Source organism: Fukomys damarensis, unplaced genomic scaffold (assembly GCF_012274545.1).
Source record: "Fukomys damarensis isolate Sample0158 unplaced genomic scaffold, DMR_v1.0_HiC HiC_scaffold_5, whole genome shotgun sequence".
Taxonomy (NCBI): Eukaryota; Metazoa; Chordata; class Mammalia; order Rodentia; family Bathyergidae; genus Fukomys; species Fukomys damarensis.
In genome coordinates, this window is record NW_022900917.1 from 70,288,591 (window position 1) to 70,315,422 (window position 26,832).

Sequence of the window (26,832 nt, forward strand, 5' to 3'; positions counted from 1 at the left end):
TTAAGCTTTTTTTTTTTTTTTTTGACTAGATGACTGGATTTAAAATAGCCAGGGTAGCAGATACTCAGGGAGGGTATGACTGTAAGGCAGGGAGCCAAGAAAGCTTGTTGGATCATGGTCTTTTTCTCAACCTTCATTGTTGGTTTACAAGAGCATTCATTAGGTGGAATTTCACAGTAGAGTCACTTGATTCTTGCACTCTTCTGAGTGCATTGTATTCAGGTTAGATTGTCATTACTAAGTACCATAGATAGGTGCCTTCAGCAACAGGAATTTACTTCTTACTGTTTGGCGAATGAATGTACAAGATAAAGGTACTGGCAGACCCGGCTCCTGGCAAATGTCCTCTCACAGAATGGACAGGTGTGTGTTCCTGTGCACTCAGAGAGCTGTCCTCCATTCCTACTCTTGGGCAGAAAAGGAGCTGCCTCTCTTTTCCTCTAATCAGAAAGGTGCGGATCCCATTGTCCCATCTTCATGGTTTAGTCAAAATCTCCATCTCCCAAATTTCCCACCTGCTAAAAACATCCCACTGAGAGCTATGGCCTTAACATACAGATTAGGGCCAGGGAGAGTAACAAAGATTTAACCCATAACAGTGTGTTGCACAGGAAGGGTAGACAAATATTCTTGCAATTATTAAAATTATTTCTAATTTTATAAGAACAACACTAGAGTTACATATGGTAATATATACCTGTAAACCCTATACATTGGAAGGTTGAGAAAAGAGATTTACTCGTTCAAAGCCCAACCTGGGTAATTTAGCAAGAGCCTGTCTCAAAGTAAAAAGTAAAAGAAAGCTGATAACATAGCTCAGTGTGAAGGCACTGAGTTCAGTTCTCAGAGCCAAATAAATAAAGAGAAAGAAAAGGAGAGAGACAGAGAGACAAAGAGAAAGGGAGGGAGAGGGAGAGAGGAAGAGGAAGGGGAAGAGAGAGAGAGAGAAAAAGATACTAGAACATGGACTCATTTGTTTTTCAAAGAGTTTTAAATCTTCTTTTGACAATGTATGATAGCAACTCTAGAAATGATAATGAGCAAATATTTTAGGCTTTGCGAGCAACATAACCTCTGCTGGAGATACACAACTGTGCTGCTGTGACATGAAGGCAGCATACAGAATAAATAAAGGATGAGCACTTCTGAGTTCCAAAAGTCTTTATTTACTAAAACAGATGCATGTCAGGTTTGCAGTGCAGGGCATCATCCATCAGTCTCTGATTTGGATGATGGATGTCAGAGCCACACTTGGGCTGAAAGTGAAAAACGAAGGGATGTGATTTATGGGAGGCCTGGTGCATTGCAAAAACCTGCAGTTTCTATGAGGATGGGACAAAGGTTAAGTGGAAGGGCCGAGAGTCTTAAAGTTGAAGAAGTTGAAGTAAATATGTTTCCAGTGTTTCATCTTTCATGCTAAAACACCATGAAGGCCGACAAGGAAGGCTTCAGCTTGTTGTGAGGGTGGTGGTGGTGGGGAGGTCAGACTTTTCAGAGATGAGAAAGTCCGGGAAAGGGTGGCCTACTATCCCGAAAAGCACTTATTCTTTGCAAGGTGCACTTGTGGCATCTGTTTTCCTGAGGTCTCAGCTCTTCTCCTTTGCAAAACAGAAAGGCTGTAAAGCAAAAAGTCCTGGGTGTGAAAAAAGCTCTGCCATGTAACAGCTCTGTGCCCTCCAGCTGGCCCTCAGCATCCTTAAAATGAGGACAATGGCACTTATCTTCCAGAGGGCTGATGTGTGGAAAGCATTAAAGTGTGCCTGTCACAGCACTGGTGCTGGGCTGGCTTCCATGAGCACACACTTAGAGTCACTTCTGGGATCCTGAGATTGCTATTCCTATTAGATTCTGGGGCCTGTGCTTCACTTTCTGTAGCACTCTACCCAATACAAGCACCAAGAGGCAGCTGTGACCTTCAGGCATTCACCCTCCTCTGGGGTTGCTGGAGAAGATGAACCACAGCACAGGTCTTTGTGGCCTCGTCCTGGGAGAGGTCTCATAGATTACACTGGAATGTGCTTTCCTTGATGGTACAAAATGTGGGCATGCGGCAGGGGCCATGGTAATAGCCCAAGTCTAAACGGACTTTGGTGCCTCTTCCTCCTGACCTGAGCCCTCTCAGAGTTTTATCTCTGCTTAGGGTTTCCTCCTCTCTCTCACCCATACTTTCTTCTCCTTAACATTGCTATCCCCACTGCTTCACGGGCACCACATACCCCGGCTTCTCTGAATTTCACTCCAGGATTATTTCAACTGATCCTTCCTGCAGGGAACCTGCCCGGCGCCACTCACTGTCCTTCACCCTGTCCAAATGGATCAGGATCTCTTTTTCCAGCTCCACACCACCCTGCACACACCTCTCCGAAGCCTGTTCCACATGGCAGTAATTGTTTCTCTCTCTCCCACTGAAATATGCACCTTGGCATCAGTGACGCAGTGACCAGTTCCTATTCCACTGGGAGTCACCAGTGCTGACCACAACACCTGTACCCTGTATCCACTCTCCATCTCGGTCCCTGATTATTCCCAGAAGGCATCCTGCACATCTTTTACAGAATCTTTCTGCAAAAACCTCACCTTTAAGGCCATCTGCTCTATTGTTAAAGTGCTCTATTTTTGGAAAAATTCTTTGAGCATGAGCTTCACTCTAAGCATTTTCTTGCTTTAGGGATTAAGTCTTCCATCTGGAGCAAAGCAGACATACTGTTCCCTTTATAAGAAGATAATCTTTCTTATACTTAAGACAATTATTTGATCTTTTTTAAAAAACTGAAAATAGTACTACATGGGATACATTGTGATGTTACAGTTCATTTGCACAGGATCCCAGTAAAACTGAACAATCAATATGTTTATCACCTCCCATGGTTATAATCCTTATGGTGAGTACAATATATTATAACTAACATGAATCACCACAACGTGCAGTTGGTCACATGCACTTATTTCTCTGTTTTAACTGAAATGATGTGTCCTTTGATCGATATCTTGCCTTCCATCATTTATGCCTCACCCAGCCTTAGAAAGCAACCATGCCCATCTCTATTTTCATGAGTTTGACTTTTGCAGATTCTTCATATTAAGTGGTATCATGTGGTCCTTGCTTGGGCACCTGGCTCACCTCACTTGGCTGAGGTGCTCCAGGTTCACCTGTGCTGTTGCCAGTTACAGCATTTTCTTTATCAAGGATGAAGAGTGTCGCCATGTGTGTCTGTGTGTCATATTGTCTTTAGACATTCTTCCTCTGATGGAGACTTCCCATCTGTATGTCTACTTTTGAGATCTATTCAATTCCTTTGCTTGGTTTTAATAATGTTTTTTTTTTTCCATTAGTAAGTTCCATACACTGCCTATTGTTCTCTTAACAGATGTATGCAATTATTTTTCCCCTCAATCCATGGTTTGTCTCTTCACTCTGTTAAATTATTTTGTTTGCTGATAAAGAAGCCTTAAAGTTTGATGCAGTCTAATAGTTAATAGACACGTGGTCTATTTTTGTTTTTATTACCTGTGCTTTATTGGAGTCATACTTAAGAAGACTTTGCCCAAACCTTTGTAGTGGAACTTTTTTTTCGCAATTTTCATCTAGTAGTTTTAGTCTTACATCATATATGCTGATTGTTGTATCCCTTTTGAGTTGATTCTTGTACTTGGGGTGATATATGGATCTAATTTTATTCTTCATCCTGTGACTGTCTACTTTCACCGATACAATTTATTAGGAATTTAGTAAAGGTGCAGGATATAAAACCAAACTACAAAATCAGTAGCATAGCTCATAACATCAATGAACTATGTGAAAAAGAAATTATAAAATAATGCCTTTATAAGCAATTAGAAGTGAAAGAGCAAAATTACAACAAATACCACCAAAATCCATGTTACAGCCGCTATGAAATGTTGTAATCTCACAAATTAAAGAATCTTGAATAAATAGACAAATTTCTACACCCATATGAATTAGCAAAACTAACCCAAGAAAACATAAAAATGCCAAATAATCCAGTAATGGGAAATAAAATTGAGGGAGAAAAAAAAATGGCCTACCAAATAAGAAAATCCCAGGACCTGATGGATTCACTGCTAAATTATATAAGACCTCAAGGAAATTATAATGCCCACACTTCTCAAATTCTTTAATGAAGCTGAAAGAGAAGGATTAGTCCCCAAATTATCTCTGGAAGCTAGCATTACCCTGATTCCAAAACCAGAAAAGAATCCAACTGAAAAAGAAAACTACAGATCAGTCTTTTTAATGAACACAGATGCAAAAATCCTTAACAAACTGTCAACAGGAATGTAACAAATCATCAAAAATATCACACATCTTGACCAAGTAACCTTCAGCCTAGGGATGCAAGGATGGTTCAAGATACATAATCAATAAATGTAATTCTTCACATAAACAGAAGCAAAGACAAAAATCATATGATCATCTCAATAGGTGCAGAAAAATCATTTGACAAAATCCAACATCAATTTATGATTTTAAAAAACCTGAAGAAAATAGGTATAGATGAATCTTATCTTAATCTGATAAAAGCATGACAAACCTACTGTTAATCTAATATTAAATGGGGAAAACTTAAAAACTTTCCCTCCAAAATCCAGACCAAGACAAGGATATCTGCTATCACCACACCTATTCAATATAGTTCTTGAAACTCAAACCAGAACAATCAGGCAAGAGAAAGAAATACTTTTATTTACATATAAGAAAGGAAAAAGTCAAAGTATTATTATTTGTCGATGACATGATTCTCTACATAGAATACCCAGAAACATCCATCAAGACTCCTGGAATTAATATCCACATTAGTAAGTTAGCAGGACACAAAATCAACACACAAAATTAAGTAGAATTCCTGTAAACCAATAATGGGCTCCAAAATAACCCCCCAGGAAATCAATAGTATTCACAATAACAGAAAGAACAATTAAAAGTTGGGAATTGTGCAAACCAAAGAAATGAAAGACTTCTACAGTGAAAACCATAGTGCCCTAAAAAAGGAGATCAAAGAAGACATAGGGAAATGGAAAGAGGTCCCCTGTTTCTGGATAGCCAGAACCAACACGGTCAAGATAGCAGTCTCCCAAAACTGATATACAGTTTAATGCAATCCAATCAAAATATCACCCATGTTCCTCAGAACTATAGAAAATAATCCTAAAATCCATATGGATCCAGAAAAGAAAACAATCCTAAACAGCAAAAGCAAAGCACAGGGCCTCACAATCCCAGATCTCAAGTGACATTACAAAGCCAGTGAGGAAAGCAGCACAGTAATGACACAAACATAGGCATGTGGGTCAAAGAATAGAACAGAGGAAGCAGAAAGAGCCCTAGGCACATTCAGTCACTTGATCTTTGACAAAGAGACCAAAGACATGCTGGAGGAAAGAAAATGCTGCTGGGAATTCTGGCTATCCACATTCATAAGACTGAAGGTAAACATGTATTTGTCACCAAAGACTAAACTGAAATTAAAAAGGTTCAAGAGCTAAATACAAAAACAATGCACTGGGAGATAAGGTAGCTAAAACTCTTGAAACCAGAGGCAAAAACATTTTAAACAGAACTCCAATTGCAGAAGAAATAGTACGAAGGACCAAAAAATAGTATTATATTAAATTAAAAAGCTTCTGCACAGCAAAAGAAACAGTCAACAGAGTGAAGAGACAGTGTACAGAATGGGGAAAAATGTGCCCCTTTACCTTGGGTAGAGGATTAACATCTAAAATATACAAAGAACTAAAAAACACAGCCTTCCAAATAAACGGCCAAATTAAACAATGAGCAACTAAAATAAATAGATACAGCCCAGAAGTAGAAATAAAAGGGCAAATAAATTCATGAATGAACATTCAGTATTACTGGTCAGTATAGAAAAGCAAATTAAAGCAGCACATTGACTTTTTTCTTTTAGTTTTCTGATATATACATTTGTCTCATAGGGTGGAGACCTCAAACAGCTTTGGGAACTGAGAAGCGTGTACCTGTTTTTCTAAGGATGTGCTTTCTGACATTGTGGAAACTATCTTAGGCTCTCACTTGACTCTTGGAAAAGAAAACACCTGCTTAGAGGAATGTCCTGCTCATCTAACTTGGCAGCTGCCCCTCCAAGCTGACAAGATCAAGAACCCAGCAGACTAAAGAGGCTGAGGATACCATTTGGTCAATTCGTGTGACTATTTCCAGTAGCTTTACTTCCTGTGTACCCATGGAGGAGACACGAGATCACATTATCATTCCTTTCCATATTAAAATACAGATACACCCAGGGAATGAAAAACAAGAATATATTTAAAATGTCAAATGAGGACTTGGTCGCCTAAACTATGTCCTCGAAAGGCCAATGTCCTGTTCCAACTGTGCTCTCTGGCTGGAATTTCTAAAAAGAGATAACTTAAACCACAAATTTTCCAAAAAGGAAAGTCATGGCTTTCCAGTTGTCAGGGCCTTGCTCAGGAGTGAGATTTCTTCAATGCTCAAACTTTACATTGGCCTTTTTCTTTGTGAAAGCTGTCAATACCACACAATCCTCTAATTCCTCATTGGTCCAGAATCACATGTAATTTTTCTTTCCCTAGCATGATTAGTCTCATCTTAAATTCACACTGCTCCGTTCCTCCCCTCCTCTCTGCCTCCTCTTGACTGTGCTACTGAGGTCCCATCCTGAATTGTGGACTGAGGAGGTCCCTGGCTTTTCAGGACACATTCTTGTTTCTTTAGCCTCACTATCTTCAGAGTTGAGGTGTTTCTTCTTCCAGATTTCCCAGCGTGAGATAAAAAATACTGCACCTCAAGGGAAAGCTGCAAGTTGTTTAATGGTGCTCATTGTTTATTGTCTTGAACCATTTTGCAGCTTTGGGAACTAATATTTATGCATACAGTTCTTGTCCATGAATATGCACGTGCTTCTGTCCAGTGGAGGTTTAATTGATTGCTTTCACCCACTGTGGTAAAGGCAATCTTCCCACTCACTTCTATGTTTTTGATCCACAAATCTGTTTTTTTCAGTCTCGTAAACTCTCTGTAACATTTCACCAGTGTCCTCATTAATGAGTTAAACCACATCTTCAACACACGTTCGCATTTCCATCACTACAAAAGTATGAGAGAGAGAGTTAGCTTTTTTAAAAAAATCATCTTTTATGGATGACAAACAGAATAAGGGGCACACAAGACTAGGTAGCTAGCTACAGTCTAGACATTAGTAGTGGCCATGCTGTGAGATGGTGCTTCTACTAGGCCATTTTGCTAGTTCCATCTAGATTGTTATAGATTCCTTGGCCTTGCATTGAACCTACTGAATAAGACACTCTGGGATAATGACCAGGGAAATGAGTTTTATAAGCAACCTAGTTTCCACTATTTTACCATTAATTTTTGGCAAGTTTTATTCCCAACAGATGTGGTTCAACAATGTGCTTGAGTTACAGCATTAGTTATCCTGTAAGGTACAATATCAGATGATCATAACATGATGAAAATCTAAATAAAAGTATAAATTCATAAAAACCATGAAAGTGCATGACAGACATCAGTTAATAATACATGGTGATTATGTATTATGAACTGTGAAGGAAAGTCAGACTCCCAGGCTTTGCCCTGGAAACCAAGCATTTGAGTCCAGAGTGAGCTGGAACCACCTGCTGTGGAAGGTTGGTGAGCGAGAGCCTGTCTGACAGAGCGTACAGCTGAGTACCCCTCTCCTGCAGGTCACCCATGTGCACACTCTCCGACCTGACACTGCAGTGTCACTGTTGGATTGATAGCTCATGCTGAGTGTGTGGCAGGCAACTTCACCCCAACACCAGATAACTCTACATATCTGGATGCTCAGTGTTACTTCCTCTAAACAGCTGGTTGGATAAACCAGTTCACTCCCTACCTGAATGTTGTGGTCAAGCCTATCATTAACTTCCAGGAGCTCCCAGATCCTCAGGGAGAAAAATGAGCACACAGTGCAGCCTGCGGCCTGGAGCAACAGACCATGGGCCTCACATGGCAACCTGCCTGCATTGAATTGGAAGGGGCTCAGCTCTCGGGATTTCAGAGGACTGAGTCTGCTGCCCTGTGCACTCAACCCCTTCTCCAAGGACAGTTTCATACAATCTCTCCCTTAGTCATATAAGGGTTTTAAATTGACATCCCCTGCACAGTTGCTAAGGGAAAATCAGGCGTGTGATTGTGACACACGTTGCTGGTAGACTATGCTTTGTAAATGTTGCTGATTAAAATTATTTTTAAAATGTACCATGCTGAAAATAGACTTTCTAGTTCTTCAGATATTTTCCAGTGAATACATTTTACCCTTCAAAGGAATTAATTACCTTTGGCTATCCTTATTTAACCTTTCCGATGTCACACATTTCTGTCTTTCTTTCTTCCTCTAACCACACCAGTGATACTAATCCCAGGACCATTTTATATAATACACACAAACGATTTGGGCAGCTTTGGCTCCAAGATCTGAACATCACCACTGTCATGAAGCCGCTAGGCCAAAGCAAAGTATCCTTCCACTGCTCCGCTCGTCTTCTGCACCCGAGTGAGCCATGGGAGGGCTCAGAGATGCATGAGCCAATCTTTGTACCTAACGAGTTTGTGGTCAGCTAGAGAAATACATTTTTAAACCTAAAATAGACACTCCATTTATTTCACAAATGGTTTAGAAGCACATATTGCATATTTAGCAGTGTTCTAGCTTCTAAGATATAAAAATAAATATTTAAAAACCACAAATTCAGATTGTGCAACATTTGAATAAAATGCTTAAATAGCATATTAGTCATAGTGAGTATTCTCCAGGCTCCATGGAAGATTCCAATGGGAAGTAGGAACAAGCTGTTTGCAGAACCATTGACTTTTTGTCTATAAAAGTAGCATTATTCAAATAAAAAATTCAGTAGCAGGATTTCTGTGTAAGTCACTTTTCCATCTCTATGACAAAATGCCTGACATACACAACTTAAAACAGGAAAGGTTCATTCTGAGGTTTCTGAGATTTCAGTCCATGGCTGGCTGGCTCCAATGCAGAAATATGATGGAGGAACAGTGTGGCAGAGGAAGGCTGCTGACCTCATGGGAGTCACAAAGCAGGAAAAAGGGAAGGAACCAGCAGAGAAGGGACCCAGGACAAGACACATCCTTCAGATGCATGCTCACATTGATCTACTTCCTCCAACCAAGCCCCACCTCATAACAGCCCACCTAGCTATGCACAGCCAAGATAACCTCTCACAATTGCAAAGTAAGTCCAGTAAAAGATGAATTTTTGACCCTAAAAGCTTGAGAGAAGGAAGAAGGACTAAGGAGAAAGAATGATATTGCTGAAAGCCAGTTTCTTACTCAGAGACACATGAACTTGAAATGAAGGGGAATGAAAAAGCCCTTTGGTCATGGATTTAAAATAGAAGCACCACCAATACGGCAGTCCTCATTTAATCAGATAAAACAGAACCATTAAAAGATATATATATCTACTGACTGAGACCTTTACTGCAAAGAATTGGCCCATATAATGGTGGACACAGAGAGACAAATCCAAAATCTCTGCATCCAGCCTGGAAGCTTGGAACCCATCAGCATTCGCTGGAGCTGCAACATGCAGGCTTGAGTTCCTCTTCCTCGGGGAAGACAAGGCTCTGCTCTTAAGGATTCTGGGCAAATTGGATCAGGCTCGCACCAAGTATGTTACCTAGCCACCGCATTTACGGTGACTGATGATGGTGCTTAATCACACCTGAATAATACCTCCAGCTCAAGCTCTAAACTGATACTTGTTGAAGGGGTGAGAGACGTCCTCTAGCCATGCTAACACATAAAGATGACCACCACAATGCTCAATGCATATTTGAAAGGAGATGACTGGCTGTCCTTCCCAGCGTGGTTCTGAGAATTAGCAGGGCTGGCAGAGAGGAGCCATAGCACAGAGCCTGGATATCTGGCTCACCATAAATGTGGATCTCCTTTGCACTTTTTCACCCTTCCTTCCATCCCCGTCCATCATCGAGGCTCTTTGGATTTCAGACCTCTTCCTCCAAGCTCCACTCCACGTATCACGTGTGCCACTGTATCAATCATTGAAATCCACACTCCCCATTACATGTACATAACCACTAATCTAGTCATGGGCAGCCTCTCCTCCTATATCCAGGAAGAATACAAAAGAAAACACGACAAACAAATGAACAACACATAAAATCAAACAGATATATAAACTCTCTGCCAATTCTTGAATATTTATGGGTAAAAATCTTTGCTCTAAGATGTTTACCAATTGCTGGCTTGTATCTGACAACCTTTTTTCTCCTATGCCACTTCCTGTTACCTCTGTGCTGTGATTCATTGGCCCAGGTACAATGCTTAGCACATAATTTTGTTCTCTGCCATCCCAAAGTGCACTCCCACTAAGACTTCTTGCACACAGCAACCCAATGTAAGAATTTTAGGTAGGATCATGGACCCTATTTACCTTTAATTAACACCCTCACTCTTTATAAAGCAAAATGTTCAGTACTCCCCACTATAAAGCAATATGCAGCAATAACTCTCATCATCTCTGAATCTTATCTCCTGATCAACCCTTGATTTTTCTCTGCTTCCCTCATTCTCCTTTTCAGAATCAAATTAACAAATCCTTTCTTATGGTTTAGGTGATGTAAGCTTCTTCCTTCCCAAGTACAACAGATTGTATCTCTTCTATGTCAAGCCCTCGCTTGTGTGTATGACATGGATGTGCAGAGGAAAGGCACCTTTGGAGCCACATGTCCACTCCTCCCAGAATGCATGGTTAGAGATGAAAAGAGAGTCCACAGCATCACAAGTCCAAGTAGGATCAAACACACTGCATTAGGGAATGAGCACCCTGGCTTTGTCCTCTACATACTCCAATTTATCACTGAGATCAGTCCAAAAGTCAGACATTTAGCAGACCACCCCAACTGACCTTTCTCGTCCATGCCCTGTCCCCTACATGACTTCCCACTCAGATGCCCTTCGATTTTTCTCTGTCCTTGCTTCCTGGTTCTATCAATTTAAAAAGTCACCAGATCTTCAGTTCAGGCTCTAGTTGAGACTCTCACACTGAGAGGTCTTGTTAATGGTCACCCCATCTGGGTCTTCTTGGGGTTTGGATTGGACATTGGACTCCAGCTAATCTTTTCTTTCATCCTTTTTGCCATGCCACTGTCATGAACTGCAACATGCACTTTTAATTTTTCTTTTGGGGAGTGGGTGTTGGCTGGTTGGTTTCCTACAAGAAATAAAACTTTCTTAAGACTATTTTATTTCATTTTTTTATCTACCTATTGTGCACATTTCATCTTTGATTAATCTTTGAGACCACAGATCTTAAAATTTATATTTCCTTTCCCTCCTTTCCATCAGCATGAAGGATCCATTTAACAGACTTGATAAATTTTAATGGATTAATTTCTTGATAGAGGAGAACAGGATACCTCAGGAACTATTAAATAGTCTAATAGGCATTTGAGCTACGGAGATTGTGACAATATATCCAAAAGGTTTAGGATATAGTTTTGCAAATAGTAGGCATGAATTTAAAATCACTGAGCGAATCAATGAATGTAAAAGAAGTTTTTGAAGCTCCATCTTTATACAATCTGAATATATTCAGTGGCCCTCAGTATATCTATGTCTTAATCCCCAGGACCTGTGGATATTACTTTCCACAACAGAAGCGACTTTACATGTATGATTAAGAATCTTGAGATGGAGCAGACTCAGAATTTTTTTAAGTGGACAAATGTCATGACAACAGTCCTTATAAGTAAAAGATAAAAGCAGGACAGTCCATGCCAACAGGAAGGTTGGAGCAATGTTGGCTTGGTAGATGGAAGAGGGTCACAAGCAGCGAGCACAGGCAGCCTCTTAAAGATGGTCCATGCAAGGAAACATTCTTGCTTTTAGCTACCAGAAGGAAGACAGCCCAGCCAACTCCTGGAGTTGAATCCAGGGAGGCCCATGTCAGACTTCTGACATCCAGAGCTGCAGCATTAAAAAGTTATGCTGCTTTAAGCCACAAATCCTGTGATAATTTGTTACAGTAGGATAGGAAACTAATACATGTTACATTCTAGTTCAATTGGAATCTCTTCAAATTCTATGGATCTCAGATTTCTTTTCTGACTATCAAAGGCACCAAAAATAATATGTAACAGTGCCTTAGATTTTATTCTCCCTGCTAAGACAAAATACCAAACACCTGAGATAAGGGAGAGATTGTTTACTGTACCTCACTGTTCGTAGAGGTTTCAGTCCACAGACGGCTGGCTCCAAGGCAGGGTGGAATAGCACAGGAGTAGCACAGAGGAGAAACAGCTCAGGGCATGGTAGGGAAGGATACAGCTAGTAATAAGTGACAGCAGCCATCTTCTTTCTGTCCCTTACATTCCATCCAGGCTACCCATCTTTAGAACAGGCAGCACTCATGCCCAGGGTGGGGCAGCCTTACTCAATTCCAGCGTCACACATTCTAAATTCAGCCACCTCCAAAAAGCCCCCATATGACTGCATGTGGCTTTGGGCAGACATCTAGATGTAGCCGTAACAAACAGTTTAACACAGTGCAGAGCACCTGTTTACCTCAATAATCAGAGTTGGTTAGCCTCTGAGTAGACTTAAAGGTTAAATTAAAGTGATAATTCTGATCTAACTGCGTTTTATGGATAAAAGACAGGAGCCCAATCCCAAACATCTGCAAAGATGAATTGCCAAGAGGGTAAGCAGTTTAATTTCAGGGACCTTAGGAAAAGAGGGATAACCTGTGATGGTTAATAAGTCTATAAAAATCTTATGAGTAAATATTTAACTTAGTAATATACAATAATAAAGATATCAGTGCAAATAGTGAGAGATATTTTGCATGTTTAAGTTTGCAATAGCAAATTCTGTACCATCATGGATTTTCAGAAAGCCTCATCTCCAGAAATTCCTCAGGAAGATAACCAGTCTTGATGCAAGTGTGTTCTCAGCTTTGCATACATTGGGGTACTTGTTTATCACCAGCTTGTTTCTCCCTGAGGGGAGCCCCCAGCCCCTTCCTGTGGGATCTTGTACCTCTTGATAGCCTCACCTCTGCACCCAGGAGCACCTCTCACACCTCCTGCACTCCTCCTGGCCACCCCACTGTATGCAATTCTAAAATTATCTTCTGTTTTTCTTCATCCTTCTTCTTTTTCCAAAACTTTCAAAAAGGAAAAAAGAAATCCCTCGACTGCTCTTCTATTTCCTATTCTAGCTCCTTCTTCTTCTAATTATATATAAAAGGCATCACAAAATTCGCATTTACTGGAACCAAAATCTCCATAGTTGCCAAAAAATATACAGATGTGAATTTGCATATAATTAAAGTTTGCATAAAGAAAACCCAGTTGGAGCGAGATGCTGTGATCAAAATCTAGCAAATCCCTTCCGCTCTGCCTCTTGTCCCCAGGCCCACCCCCCAGTCTGTGTGCTTCTACCTGAGCTCAGCTCCAGGGCTTAGAGATGATGTTATAATATTTTAATCAAAATGACCTCACACACTTCACCTGTGGTTTAGAAACCTTCCCCAAAGAAATGGCAAAACATCAATAATGCAGGCACAGAGCAACAATTAGAAAAACGGCAGAGTGAGTACCCCCCCAACCCTGTGAAAAGGAATTCTTTTTGTTTGTTTGTTTTTTTGTGTGCTCATCTGGCTGAATTCTGAATTCAGGAGAATCTACTGAGGTCTGACAGAGAGCTAGCCAAAAGCACTGAGATGATCAACAGTTCTGTTTGGCAATGTGAGAAATGATTTACTTGTCCAGACCCAAAGAGTGGATGGAAGAGGCAGGAAGAGCAGCGAAAGTGAGGCTTCTATTTCTCATTCTTGTAAGATCAGGTTGCTAAGCCCACAAGCAGACTGGCACGGTCCTGGGCAGCTTTAGTGAGCAATTTGAATCCAAGCGCATGGTTCCCTTCACCCCGTCCTCATTGGCTCCAGTACTTGGAAACAATCAAACTCTCCAAACTGGTGCCCACCCGCTTAGCCTGCTCCCTCTGTAAATCTTTTGTGATCCCTAAAAGCAAATGACTGGACTCTGGAGGTAGCTTCTTAACTGTGGGTGCTTCTCCAGAGTTAGTGTAGTGAATTCCATACTTAATTGACTATTTATTCTGCCCCTTTTGCTTAGAGATCCTCTCGGATGCAGGGACTCAGTCAGGTTTTCAGGTTAAAGTACTTTATCCTGAAAATAGACCACTGACACAAGTGTTTGTTACGGGCAACGTGGATTGACATCCACTGACACTGACTGTGAACTTTACCTCTGGTGCATCTGCTCCTCGAGACAATCTGTTCTAATGGTAGGAAGCAGAGAGATGTGTTAGGAGCGAGTCTGAAGACTGTGAGGACTTTATACTCCATGCAAAAGATTAAAAAGGTACACATCACAAATGGTTGCATCTTAGTATGATGTAAAGGCTGATATAATGGATGGGAAATGAGAGCACTATACTGTAGTAGCTCTTTCAGCCATAAAGAAAGTAATCATTGTGTTTGCAGAAAAATGGATGGAACTAGAGATCACTGATGGTCTCTGGTTCAGAGAAATAAGTCTCAAAAAGACAAATATTGCAATGTAAGTCAATTATAGCAAACGATATAAGGAACTTTGAAATAATTATTTTTAAAATAGAAGACGTAGAAATAGAGGGGAGATGATCCAGAAGAGAATCAAGGTAAAACAGCATCTTGGGGTGCTGGAATCTCCTAGAGGTGGTTTCTAAGTTCTTTTTGTCTTGAGCAATGAATTGGTCAAGAGAAGTGCAAACCATAGCAAAGTTTTACATTTAGTAAAGGTGGGCAATGAAACAGGTCCTGAAGAGTGAGTTTGCGCCAAGTAAAAGTGAGAAAATAAGCGCACTCTACAGGACCAGAACCGGTGACTGTAAATGGACACAGATGTTCCAAGCTCCAGGCCAACTGGCGTCAGGTTTGGGCCATCCTACCCGAAACCTGTATGCTAGATGCCAAAAGGACTATTTAACTATTACGCACTGACAAAAAATATGGTAAACTGTACTGACTTCATCACCATAGGGTATGATGCTACATACATAGGCAACATTGCCAAGAACCTAAAGAAAAAAACATTTAAACAGTGACAGAGAAGGATATGGATTCTGCAGTTTGAAAGTAAAAATTTTTCTAACCTTTTTATTCACAGCATGCTATTTTTCATTTAATATTAAATTATATTAAAAGTATTTCCTTATGATCCTATAAATCAAAGAGGCCCTAGCACATAGTAGTTAGTCTCATACATACAAGGTTTTTTTGAGAAGGGTGTAATTTTAACCATTGTTATAGTAGATGCCCTTACTGTCAGAAAAACAATTTTTAAAAGTCTATACACAGCGTATCACTTATATTATTTACTTTTTGTGTTATAGATAAGCTTTAGCACCAACATTGAAACTGAAAGCATATAGAATGCCACACAGAACACAATCAGTGTGACTGATACATAAATAATATAAAATTACTGTGGTAATTTCCGCAGATAAACATAGTAACATTTTTTTACCCTACAGACTTTATTACGGAAATGATATTGTGGCAAATTTTTTAAAAGGACTACAGAAAAATAATGGGTGATATCACTTTTCTCTTGCATGAAAATGCCATGTTCCACATTTGCTGACCTTCTCTGTAGATGAGAAGTGACTGCCAGCAGCCAGCAGACGCATTTGTAAATCTAAACTTACTTGCTTTGTCCCTGTGAGGTACAAGTGGAATTTTTACAGTGACTAAGAGAACAGATCTCAAGAGGAAAAATCTATGAAGACAGCACTTTGAAAACATTTGTTTGGAAATATTTACATTATATGATTTATTTATTTGATTCAATAGCCAAATTGGACCAAACCTATCCCTTAAAAGTCACACTGGACATCTCCTACTTAGACTTTTTTCCAATCATCCTGTGAGTTAGTTAACCTTTTCCTGAAATTCTTCCCTTTATTTCCCTGCACATGTGTTAACATTGCCCTTATAACACACACATGCACACAGGCATGCACACACACATGAGTAATCGACTGTGTTATTTGTAAGCACATTTCCCTCCATAGATTGGAAATTCATTAAGATCAGGTGCAAGGAAATTATTCTTAACAGTATTGTTAAAAGATACTTCATAAATATTGGCCATCAGATTAAAAAAACAATGAAAAGATCAATAGGCTGAGAAAACTGGCTAACGGCAACAACCACAGCAGCAAAAACAACACAACACCTAACGCCTGGACTGTTGTGTGTCTATCCTGCATCAGGCACTGACCACAGTACTCGGTTCACAAACTTCACTTGTTTTGTGATTTAGGGGATGATGTCTGCATTTGTGTTTGTGTTGGTCATGGTTGTGTTTATGCCTCAATTTGGAGTTCATGAATGGAAGTAAAACTTTCTTGATCACTCTTGTTTGAAAACTGAATTGTTTGTGAACAGCAGCACTCATGAACCAATATATTATTGTATTTTGTTTTTTATCATCACTACAATTGTATCATAAATGTACACTAATCACCCCTTATTCACGGAAGTGGAGAGGGAACATGTCAAATGTATAGCTGGTTACCTGAGAGGCTATGCAGGGAAAAAAATGTCAGCGTCCAGTTCCAAAAGAAGAATGGCAAACTTATGGAACATAACGAACCAATAGTTGCAGTAACAGAAGCATAATCACATGTACGTTTGGCATAATACAAATTATTCCACTACCTGTGTGTGTTTATATGAAAATTTATGAACCATGACACCAGTCAGTATGCTCAATGGCGTGTACAGTATTATCAGTGCGCTAGGCTCCTTGTAGAACAGTCTTCATTAATGTAGAATAAGTGAGCACATGAATGTGCTGTCTGGACTTCACCTAGCCCATTATCTCACTTCATATGGATAACAAATCTAATAATACTTCCAATGCGCTGCCCAGGAACTTCCACCTCAGAGACATCCAGTCGTCATCCAGGGCCCTGTATCTGGTAAGGGCTGCCATGCTGCCCTGCTCCCGGCCCACACACCCTGGTACCTTCCAGACTGTGCCACTTAGTCCTGCTCATCTCCTGCGGTGGGTGTGACTGGCAGAAGCGCATCCCAACCAGGGTAGTCTGAATATTGGGCAGCTCAATAAGCACACCCCACAGAGGAGAGCTGGCGAGACTCCCGAGGCCTGGCCGGAAGGAGAGCGGACGCAGGAGGTGGGATCTCAACTCAGAACATGCAGAGGCGTCTAAAGCAGTAAGATTGAACGACAGTGCTACAGCTCTAGAAGGTAAATCCAAGGGCAAAATGGGAGAAAAGGGAGGCAGGTTTGAGGGAGAAAAAGGAAGAGCTTCCTGGCCTTCAGCACATTCCGTGGCAGGAGTGACCATTTCAAGGGACTGAAGTGACTGGGAAGCAGCGGGACAGTCCCTACCTGGGGTGGTAGGCACCCACTTCCAGTCACGTGGGCTTCATACGATTGGACAAGATCTTGTGGGGCCGCAGAAGTGCTGTTCTTTATGAGATGATAGAGATAAATATGTAATTGCTACGAATCGCGATCTGCTTAACCATTAGCAAGTAATCAGGACTATTACAACCCTTCTGTCCCATTTATCAGCATCTACGTTGTTTCCCTAAATATAAAATTACGGTAATACTGGTACCTTCCTCCTGGGATTGTTGAGAGATTGCTAATCTCTGTAAAGCACTGAGGATGCTGGTGGAGACAGACTAAGACACCTTCTGTTTATAGCCATGTTAACAGCAATGCACATGTGACATTAACTAACTCCCTCTAGTTCACTTTACCCGGGCCTTATCTTAGGCTTTAGTATCTGTATTTTACCACTGAGCAAAATGAGCCTATATCCAGTACAGAGTGGTGTCATTGTCCATTTATTTGTACCTCAAAGTAAATATGCTGAAAATAATAATTTCTGATGAAAAGCAGAAGCCTGTCTCTGGCGAGGAGTCAAACATTGTATAAAACAAGCCCCACTGGATTGCTGTACGGTGTACTTCCTGCTCACGGCCCCTTGTAGTCAAAGGTAGCAGAGATGCCCTTGCACTGGGGCCCTGGTGAGACAGCAAAAGGTAGCATCTGCCTTTTCGTGCCCAGGGTTGCAGGCACATGTGAGCCACAAGAGGAGCACACTATCTTGGTGCTGAGGTGACCCACCAGGTACCCTGCAAACTTGCAGGGGAAAGGGAGCAAGTGACAGTTCATTGTGCAATAGGATGGAGGGAAAAGCCAGGCCCTGAACCTCCTCAGACTGGTTTCTTCCTTGCAACTCTGTTACCTTCTTTAAGCTCAATCCTTTCATTCATTAGACAGTGGGTGACAATGTTCACATGACAGAGATGCACAAGAATCAAACAACGCCTTACTGAGAACCTGTTGGGCCATCTATCCTGAGCCCCAATGAAGTCAGCCATCTTCCTGATCATTTCTGCTCCCTGTGATTTTGCATAATGGTACCTTTCATCAGTATTCACTTTTACTCCCTCACCGATGCCCAGTCCTTGAGAACAGAAGAAATACTCACTGCTGGAAGACATTGTTGAAAACTTAAGCCCAAAGCAAGTACTTGAGGGTGCCTAGAAACAGCCTACAAAACAAAGTGTCTGAATGGAACCAAAGTAAACTGTATCAACATCCAGTGCTGGGTGATTTTATGGAGCCCCAGCAGGTGTGTAGGAAAGGACCACAGACCTATGTCTGAGATCCCACCCTCTCAGCTCTGAAAATTGACATGCATGATAAGTGTTGACAGTTCACCGAGTAGAAGAATTGGTTGGCGGACGGCATAATGCCTGAGGACATGGGCATCTGGAAGGCAAGTGAAAGGCCTGGAGTACTCAGAACACTAGTGGCACCACTGGACTCTATCCAGAAGCTTGAACTTGCGGCACCAACGAAATTCAACAGGAGACTGCAACCCAAGGGAGAGCCTTGGGAAGTGGGTGTTGCAAACTCAAGTTAAACCACCAAGCACTTTCCCAGCATTTCCTTTCCCATCAGAGTTGATTGTCAAGATATACAGACACGGGAGTGCACACATAAATATCTTGGTAAGTTACTAGGAAAAGCAGAAAATATCTGACAGTTTAATGAGATTTGGGTGAGAGAAAATTCTGTATTTTCACTTTCTTCAGGCAGTAGAAATAATGCATCAAAATTTCTGTGACTCATTCAACTTGGCTACATTTCTTAAAAATGCTTTCATAAATTTTGAAGAGTGAATATCATAATTTGGCATTAGAAGGGTTGCACTCTAGTGGATTGACCCCTTCACCTTCCGTGACTGCTGAGCTCAGCTTCCATTCATCCGCCTTGTTCTCATGCTATGCACACACCCAGGGCAGTGTGTTCCTTGTGGCTCACAATCACTTAATGCAGCTGATCGTTCCTTTGCCCAAATGTTGGCTCATATGAATGAAGATGACAGCAGTTGGCCAAAAAGGGGTCACTTTAGGATGTCCTATGCAAAAGCATCTGAAGAAATATGGGCCAATTCATTGATGAGTAACAGCAAGCAAAGAATTTCTTCACAGTGATAATGCTAATGTAGAAAGAACCCTGTTATGGCTTGCGTCTAGTTGTCCCCCCAAAGCCTCACGTGAATGAGATGGAGGTTTTTCAGAGGTGGTTGGATCTAGAGTGGATGCGATGCTAGGATTGAGCCATGATGCAATGCTAGGGTCAAGGGCACTAGGATTAAGGATGTGAGTACCACTTACCCTAAGTAGCCTTGATAAGATAAAAGGGGCGGAATGAGCTGTGGTCACCTCTTGTTTTCTTGCTGCCTTCTGCCCACCATAAACTGTTTCTCCTCTGCAGTGCCCCTCTGCCATGCCACCCTGTCTTGGAGCCAGATGACCATGGACTGAAACCTTTACACACTGTGAGCTAAATAATTCCTCCTTTAGCTTGTGGCTGCTGGGTATTTTGTCTCAGCAAAGAGAGAAAAGTAGCTAATACAAACACCTAGTTATGGACTTGACAAATCAATTGGCAAGTGATTTTAGGAAGAGGAAGAAGCATTAGACATTGTACTACATAACTGCTAAGGTCACTGTAAGTACTAGGATTCTAGGTTGCTGAGGTGAAGAAAGAAGATGTTCTTCAAAATGATGAACAAAGCAAGTTGTTCCTTGACTTAAATTAAAGGCATTTGAGAGATATAAAGAGAAACTATCCATGTGGGTAAGAGGCACATTCTTTCCCCTATGTTTGAAATTTGATCACATTGCAGTATGAAAACAGTGTACCTTTCAGAGGAGATGAAGGAGCAGAGGCTGAAGAACAACTCCAGTTCACTGTGAACTTCAATACTAGGGTAGATCATTGACCCCATGTCTTGCAATCTTCCTGTTGATTTCTCCTGGAGCAGTTATGAAGAAGGCAGGACTTCAACAAACATCTCAACAAACTGAATAATGGGGACCACTGAGAATGTTCAAAGACATCTTCAGAATTCTGAGTGTGCCTTAACAGGAGCACAATGACCACTATGACAGATATAGGAAAGGTAGGAGAGGAACTAGTTTTGTTTGGAACTTGTTAGTGTTTCAGATAATTGTGTTTGAAGATGACAATGGTCATTGAGAATGCAAAATCAAAGAAGCAATTGTAGAGAAATAGCCAACACTTCACACTTGCCAGATTGCCACTCAGAATACTTTTTGTGTATTGGTTCATAGCAAATTTAAGAAGTAGGCACTCAAATGGGGAAACTGAGGCACACAGCAGTTAGACAAGTCTTCCAAGGCCACACAGTTCATCAGTGAAAGCATGAAGAGTCAACCCAGGGGTCTGGTTCCAAAGCCCACACTTTAGCCTTTATACGAAAAGGGAGAGAGAGTTGGAGGCTATACACAGACTGCTACATAGATTAGGGCACCTGTGAAGCCCCAGACACAGAGGAAGTCTGCTCAGAAAGGGTGAAGTTTAAATAAAATAGTTAATGACAAACCACTTTTTACATACTAGAATGTGATCTTGTTTGACCAGTACATGTAGGGAAAGTGGGAAGGGTAGGGGAAAGGTAATTAGGGAAAAGAGAAAAATGTGAGAAAATGAAAAGATGGAAATAAAGTGTTTGTAAATGGGGAGGGGAGGAGGGGGTGAAGGGAGGGCAGGGACAAGGGGAAAAAAATGAGAACCAAGACCTGTCATATAAAGGTACAAGATCCCAAAAATGAATGTAACTGTACTATATATCTAAAATGTACCAACAAACTCAATTAAAAAAAAGAAAAATAAGTTTAAATAAAGGAAAAATGAGAACTTGCTATGTAAAAAATGTGAAATAGCTCAGGTTCTAGCAGATCTTCTGGGCCTTATTGAATTTAGCAGTTCAGGACTGGCCTGATTATTTGGACTTATGGACTAATGAGTTCAACTGGGCACCACCACAACCATGAGTGTTTGTTGAATTTTATAACAGTTTTCTGACCGAACCGAAAAATAATAATAATAATGGAATAAGGATAACAGCAAAGACACAGGCAAAGATATAAACATGGTTACATTTGGAGACAAGGTCAGACGCGGAGAAGTAGATGTAGAAGATGTTGGTTACATTTATTTTAATTTCTGTTCAACTGGGACTATGGTCAGGGAGGCTTCTACTGATACTTGCAGAGGATAATGCACTGGGGCATTTGTGGTAGAAATGTGAGGCAGTGACTTAAACTGGGAGGCTTTATTGAGGCAGGGTAGTAGAGCTGAGGTGTCCTGAATGCATTCATCCTTTGGGCATGGAACTTGAAACAGGAGACCATTTGTTAGTCCTGGAAGGGTGTATGGGAGAAAGGAAGTGAGAGGTTATGAGACAGTAACTCTCCCACAGCAGGGGCTGGGAAAATCCCGCAGCGCATGCATCACCCTTGCTGTGGGCCGAAGGTCTTGGGGTTTCCTGGTGGCCATTTGTCACAGGTGGCTGCTGAGCACTGGAAAGCTGACTGAACTGAATTAGCAAATGCTGTAGATGCAAATTGCAAGCTGCCTTTCAAAGTCAGTGTGGGAAAAGCGCAAAATATCAGTGTCGTATTAAAATGTCAACAATATTGGCACAATTAAATACAATGAAACTAAACTGAAGTTTTACTTAAAATTAGTAATGAATTTTTTTACTCTTTCAAATGTGATGACTAAGAGATGTAAGACTCACCTGCAGATGATAAGTGTGGCTCCAGCAGTACTTCTGTTGGGCAGCCCTGTCCTTCCGTGGGCACTCCCCCACCTGAGGTGGACAAACCTGCTGTTCTGATTGGCTGTGCAGGTAGATGGGCTGGTAGCTCAGGTGAGGAGGGACGGGAAGGTTGCCTGGTAACACCACTCTTTTGCTGTATAACATCAATCCTGGAAAAATAGCTTAGGTGATGTTTTACATGTGTGGGACAAACTGCCCTTTGCATCAAGTTTGAGACAGGAAGTCAAAAGTTGACTTCGCAGAGGCCAGAGGGCCTGGAAGGGAGTCAGCGGCCTCTGAGAAACTGGCTGATAGCTTAAAGGTCAAGAAGCAGATAAAATGCCAGTGCCAAGAAAGAGGCTTGGAAAGGTTCTTGCTCTTCAGTGCCTTGCTTCTCAGAAGGGCATCTAACTGACTGCTGCCTGGACTTCCTCCCTTGTTAATGTTTCTCCTTAATTTCAGTGCACTCCATTTTTATCCAGAGAAACTGAATAAGGTCCAGCAGGACTTTTAAAGGGTGTCTGGTATTGCTCCAGATTAAAGTTTCTGGGAATGTACCAGATATGCTTTCAATGCTGAAACCTCAGTAACAACACGGAGAGTATATTTCCTTCTCTGGTTGCCTTGCACCTAACAGTGCCTGGAACACCACAGGGATCCAGTAATTGTTTGCTTAATGAATTAGTAACTGTGACAGTAAAGTGATCCTCTGGAGGCTATAGTCCAATCAATTGTTCCTCTCTCCTATCAGAAGTTACACACACACACACACACACACACACACGAAGCTTTCCTTGGTATCCTTCTTAGAGGAGTTTGCCTTAGAAATCAAATCACACGCAGAAGTGAGTACTGGATCTTTCACAAATAGTGGAAGAAGTGAGGCTAACAAAACTTACCAGCAATGGAAGGAATCTCATGGCCTAGAGATAAGGGTTTTTAATGAATTATCTTAGTATATCCACACCAAAGAATTATCTGTGCCCTATGTTATGTGCCATCTCATTTCATAGGCAAGGGACTGAGGTGTCAGGAGGCCCATGAATCAGCCGAAGCCCAGAGTTAGGAAGGGTGGAGCTGGGCTTGGATGTAGACAGTCTGACTCCAGAGGCTGTTCTCTAAATCTCGCTGCAATAATTACATTTCAATTTGTAGTACCCATAAATTGCAATGCGATACACACTGTCTCCTGTGAAGGCTTTGCTCCCTGTGTGGGTTAGTGCACGCACACGTAACCACACAGAAATGCTATCCCCGGAGCAGAAGGCATGTCTGTCTTTGTTCTGGTCCACTTCCACTCAAGCATGTATTTGATTGAGTTCAGAAGTTTGACTGTCTTCTTAATTAGGTAGTATATTTGATTGCATTAAAATCAATTGCTGTCAACTTTTTTGCATACACAATTGTTAGATAGGACTTTTGCATGCTCAGATGTATTGTACCACTACTATACACAAACACAATCACACGCGTGTGCATCTAAGCTTGCTCAAAATGACATACTTTACACATCCAACAGGTCATTTGGAAAAGTGCCACAGCTGTGCAAATCTCAGCAAAATAAGGACATCAGGCTCTGACTTCTCCTCCCTTTGCTTTTTTGTAACATACAAAGCTACTTTTTGCACAATTACTTATAAACAAACACAAGATGTGATGTCTGAAGTGTCAGTCAAGAACACTGAAATGAGGGCAGGGGAATGGGGAAAAAATGAGAACCAAGATCTGACATGTAAAGGCACAAGATCCCAATGATGAATGTAACTGTATTGTATACTTTAAAACTACCAATAAACTCAATAAAAAAGAAAAAATAGAAAAAAAGAACACTGAAATGAGTCACAACAATTCCATATGATAGCCCATCATAGACTATAAAATTATAGGTACAGAAAGGTTACTGCTAGGTCCACAGAAGCCATGATAAAATATCACGTGAAAAAATAGGATATGATTATGTTTGAGTGAGACTATCTTGAAAATATCTATTCTAGTCCCAGGGACTTGGCTCAGTGGTTCTGCCACCTGCCTTGCAAGCTTAAGGGCCTGAGTTCAATCTCTGGTACCAAAAACAAAACAAAAAGAAAATATCTATTCTATATAACAACATAATGTAGAAGACAAGATATACACCAAAATATTAACAATGTATTGTGAATGGGAGCAAGATGAGAAGATCTCTCTATATAGATCTGGATATAGATATAGATAGCTATAATATGCATTTATGCTTTCAAAATTTTCTAAAATATACACATATATAAATTATATATGTATGTATATGCATAACACCTACATATATAGAGTTTCTCTGAAGAAGAGGCACTTGAACTGGCATTAAATGAGAAAAAAAAAAAGAGTCCAATCATTAAAAGAGAATTCCAGATGAAGGAAAAGACAACTCAAAGGCTTTGCTGAAAGCAGGTTGGAATATTCTCAGAGCTCACAGATCATTCGGTAACTGTGACATGGGAACTGGGAATGGGGAGTAGCACAAGAAGAAGATACAGTGGGATGTAGGGGTGAGACCCGCAGTAGTCCAGAAGATGGAAAACTAATGGGCATGTGTGGTTTCAGTGCACTGTTTCTGGTATTAGTATGTATCATAAACCTCTCAAAGCACAATGTATTGGGATTGACAGGAGGTATTTCTGTCCTACATCAGCAAGATCTATTAATCATACTTAAGGTAGGTATGCTGTCCATCATAGATCCAGCAATAAATTCTAACACATGCTTAAGGGCTAAATGTGTAGGGGAAGTGGTAAGGGTAGGGGAAAGGAAACAAAGGAAAAGAAAAAAATATGAGAAAATGAAAAAAATGGAAATAAAGTATTTGTAAATAGGGAAGGGAGGAGGGGGTGAAGGGAGGACAGGAGGAAGGGGAAAAAATGAGAACCAAGAGCTGTCATGTAAAGGTACAAGATCCCGATGATGAATGTAACTGTACTGTATACTTAAAAAGTACCAATAAACTCAATGAGAAAAAAAATTCTAGCACATGCTTTTACTAATCTTACAGTTAGTTACTGGTCATCTCAGAAGCAAAGGAAATGTGTGTGAAATTATGCCAAGGGGTAATCTCTCTCTCTCTCTCTCTCTCTCTCTCTCTCTCTCTCTCTCTCTCTCTATCTCTCCTTTATAACAGAAGAATTTGGCCATGGCTTTGGCTTTTGTTTGATGAGTTGCTTATTGTACGGAATTCTATAAATAGTCACAGCTATTCAACTATTAGTCTATACTGTCCTGGTTCTAGGTTCCAGGTTCAGGAGCACAATAATGAGAGACTCAAACCTCAAAGAAGAGGGAAATGAATCTTGACCTCCATATGAGATATTTTAACATAAATATAAAAGGTTTGATAACTTGTGCAGCCCTGAATGGAGTCCAGAAGACACAGAGAGTGTAGGACTGGTGACTTTTAATCTTTGGGCAAAATGCAAAGGGGAATTTGTATCTAAGTCCAGACAGAGGGGTATGAGGAAGCGAAGACTGCAAAGCCCAAGAGAGCAAGTCCAGAGGACACGGGGAAAGCACTCCAAAAGTTAAGGCCCAGGTCAGGGAGCAGGTGGGGTAGAGCTGGCTGGTCTGGGGAGGATGGGTGTGTATGAACCACGTTCAGTGGGTAGGGTCACCTGCATCATGCACATGGCCATGGCCACGAGCAAGAAGAGTACGGAATGTTATCCAGTTTAAAGAAAAGAGGGATCTGCCTTCAGTAAACCAAGTGCATAATTTATCGCCAGGGCAGAGGAGGTCATGAAAACCAATTGGGGCTATTTGGCATGTCTAAATGCCCACAAGACCTTCATTCTGAGTTGCAGGTAGAGGATGCTCAGTAAGTATTCATTGATTTGAACTAACAGAAAGGGCCACAAGTGGAGGGCCAGCACTTCTTCAAGGTTTCAAACTAGACTTCAGAATATCCTATGGTGTCTCTGAGGTCTTCTCAGAGAAGAAGAGGATGGAACCCTGGTCCCCACCTCCACCAGCCCAGGCTGCTCCACCGGGCCATGAGCCATGTGTGAAGGCTGCAGGGAAGATGTGGGCACAGGATGCTGATGGGAAGGAACATTTGCAATCCACTGTTTCAAGGAGGGAAGCACAGACCACTTATTCCCTCGTTAGCCAACTCGAGCCAAGGTATTTGATGAAAGAGAAAAAGGAGATGTCTTAGATATAGCCTAACTGTTATATAACCCTTGTCCCAGGAAAGGAGGGTCCTCATGGCCGCAAGCACCTCCCCCCGCCTTAAGTCAATAAGGGACTGCTATGGGTGGGCCCATCACTTTGAGCAGTGTCCATTACGGCACAGCCAAAGAGACCCCCAGCCTGCTTTCTCCACACTTGGCTCTTCCAATGCATAGAACTGTGGGGAGACCCTGCTGTGCTTTTCCCTTCCAACAAATGCAATTCCTTTCCAGCAATTGCTCAGGATATGGAAAGTTTGATTCAGAGCTTAGGTGAGAACCTTAGACGTTCCTCAGGCAAGTCCTGTATTTGCTTGGTTTTGTTCACTTTTGACTCTGCACTGTTTCTCATAAGGACTGTGGGAGAAACAGAAACAAACCGTCTGACTTAATTGTTTTTAG